Source organism: Leptonotus elevatus, chromosome 22 (genome assembly GCF_054856555.1).
Source record: "Leptonotus elevatus isolate MCC_2025b chromosome 22, RoL_Lele_1.0, whole genome shotgun sequence".
Classification (NCBI taxonomy): Eukaryota; Metazoa; Chordata; class Actinopteri; order Syngnathiformes; family Syngnathidae; genus Leptonotus; species Leptonotus elevatus.
In genome coordinates this window covers 9,483,846-9,487,218 of record NC_141260.1, presented here as the reverse complement: position 1 = coordinate 9,487,218, position 3,373 = coordinate 9,483,846, and positions in this window count along the sequence as shown.

Below are 3,373 nucleotides of genomic sequence, written 5' to 3'. Positions count from 1 at the left end.
ATACTTTGAAATCCTAACCCTAGTTTAAACCCCTACTTTGAAACCCTAACCCTAGTTTAAAACCCTACTTTGAAACCCTAACCCTACTTTAAACCCCTACTTTGAAACCCTAACCCTAGTTTAAACCCCTACTTTGAAACCCTAACCCTAGTTTAAAACCCTACTTTTAAACCCTAACCCTAGTTTAAACCCCTACGTTGAAATCTTAACCCTAGTTTAAACCACTACTTTGAAACCCTAACCCTAGTTTAAAACCCTACTTTGGAACCCTTACCCTAGTTTAAACCCCTACTTTGAAACCCTAACCCTAGTTTAAACCCCTACTTTAGAACCCTAACCCTAGTTTAAACCCCTACTTTGAAACCCTAACCCTAGTTTAAACCCCTACTTTGAAACCCTAACCCTAGTTTAAACCCTTACTTTGAAACCCTAACCCTAGTTTAAACCCCTACTTTGAATCCCTAACCCTAGTTTAAACCCCTACTTTTAAACCCTAACCCTAGTTGAAACCCCTACTTTGAAACCCTAACCATAGTTTAAAACCCTACTTTGAAACCCTAACCTTACTTTAAACCCCTACTTTGAAACCCTAACCCTACTTTAAACCCCTACTTTGAAACCCTAACCCTAGTTTAAACCCCTACTTTGAATCCCTAACCCTAGTTTAAACCCCTACTTTGAAACCCTAATCCTAGTTTAAACCCCTACTTTGAAACCCAAACCCTAATTTAAACCCCTACTTTGAAACCCTAACCCTAGTTTAAACCCCTACTTTGAAACCCTAACCCTAGTTTAAACCCCTACTTTGAAACCCTAACCCTAGTTTGAAACCCTAACCCTAATTTAAACCCCTACTTTGAAACCCTAACCCTAGTTTAAACCCCTACTTTGAAACCCTAACCTTAGTTTAAAATCCTATTTGAAACCTTAACCTTAGTTTAAACCCCTACTTTGAAACCCTAACCCTAGTTTAAAACCCTACTTTGAAACCCATAACCCTAGTTCAAACCCCTACTTTGAAACCTTAACCCTAGTGTAAAACCCTACTTTGAAACCCTAACCCTTATTTAAACCCTACTTTGAAACCCTAACCCTAGTTTAAACCCCTACTTTGAAACTCTAACCCTAGTTTAAACCACTACTTTGAAACCCTAACCCTAGTTTAAAACCCTACTTTGAAACCCTAACCCTAGTTTAAACCCCTACTTTGAAACCCTAACCCTAGTTTAAAACCCTATTTTGAAACCCTAACCCTAGTTTAAAACCCTACTTTGAAACCCTAACCCTAGTTTAAGCCCCTTCTTTGAAACCTTAACCCTAGTTTAAAACCCTAATTTGAAACCCTAACCCGAGTTTAAACCCCTATTTAAGAACCCTAACCCTAGGTTAAAACCCTACTTTGAAACCCTAACCCTAATTTAAACCCCTACTTTAAAACCCTAACCCTAGTTTAAAACCCTACTTTGAAACCCTAACCCTAGTTTAAACCCCTACTTTGAAACCCAAACCATAGTTTAAAACCCTATTTTGAAACCCTAACCCGAGTTTAAACCCCTACTTAAGAACCCTAACCCTAGGTTAAAACCCTACTTTGAAACCCTAACCCTAGTTTAAACACCTACTTTGAAACACTAACCCTAGTTTAAACCCCTACTTTGAAACCCTAACCCTACTTTAAACCCCTACTTTGAAACCCTAACCCTAATTTAAACCCCTACTTTGAATCCCTAACCCTAGTTTAAACCCCTACTTTGAAACCCTAACCCTAGTTTAAAACCCTACCTTGAAACCCTAACCCTAGTTTGAAAACCTAACCCTAGTTTAAACCCCTACTTTGAAACCCTAACCCTAGTTTAAACCCCTACTTTGAAACCCTAACCCTAGTTTAAAACCCTACTTTGAAACCCTAACCCTAGTTTGAAAACCTTACCCTAGTTTAAACCCCTACTTTGAAACCCTAACCCTAGTTTAAACCCCTACTTTGAAACCCTAACCCTAGTTTAAACCCTTACTTTGAAACCCTAACCCGAGTTTAAACCCCTATTTTGAAACCCTAACCCGAGTTTAAACCCCTATTTTGAAACCCTAACCCTAATTTAAACCCCTACTTTGAAACCCTAATCCTAGTTTAAACCCCTACTTTGAAACCCTAACCCTAGTTTAAACCCCTTCTTTGAAACCCTAACCCTAGTTTGAAACCCTAACCCTAATTTAAACCCCTACTTTAGAACCCTAACCCTAGGTTAAACCCCTACTTTGAAACCCTAACCTTAGTTTAAAATCCTACTTTGAAACCTGAACCCTAGTTTAAACCCCTACTTTGAAACCCTAACCCTAGTTTGAAACCCTAACCCTAATTTAAACCCCTACTTTAGAACCCTAACCCTAGGTTAAACCCCTACTTTGAAACCCTAACCTTAGTTTAAAATCCTACTTTGAAACCTGAACCCTAGTTTAAACCCCTACTTTGAAACCCTAACCCTAGTTTTAAACCCTACTTTGAAATCCTATTCCTAGTTTAAAACCAGACTTTGAAACCCTAACCCTAGATTAAACCATTACATTGCAACCCTAACCCTAGTTTAAACCCCTATTTTGAAACCCTAACCCTAGTTTAAACCCCTACTTTGAATCCCTAACCCTAGTTTAGATCCCTACTTTGAAACCCTAACCCTAGTTTAAACCCCTACTTTGAAACCCTAACCCTAAGTTAAACCCCTACTTTGAAACCCTTACCCTAGTTTAAACCCCTACTTTGAATCCCTAACCCTAGTTTAAACCCCTACTTTGAAAACCTAACCCTATTTTAAAACCCTACTTTGAAACCCTAACCCTTGTTTGAAAACCTAACCCTAGTTTAAACCCCTACTTTGAAACCTTAACCCTAGTTTAAACCCCTACTTTGAAAACCTAACCCTAGTTTAAACCCCTATTTTGTAACCCTATTCCTAGTTTAAAACCCTACTTTGAAACCCTAACCCTAGTTTGAAACCCTAACCCTAGTTTAAACACCTACTTTGAAACACTAACCCTAGTTTAAACCCTTACTTTGAAACCCTAACCTTAGTTTAAGCCCCTACTTTGAAACCTTAACCATAGTTTAAAACCCTACTTTGAAACCCTAACTCGAGTTTAAACCCCTACATAAGAACCCTAACCCTAGGTTAAAACCCTACTTTTAAACCCTAACCCTAGTTTAAACCCCTACTTTAAAACCCTAACTCTAGTTTAAAACCCTACTTTGAAACCCTAACCCTAGTTTAAACCCCTACTTTGAAACCCTAACCATAGTTTAAAACCCTACTTTGAAACCCTAACCCTAGTTTGAAACCCTAACCCTAGTTTAAACACCTACTTTGAAACACTAACCCTA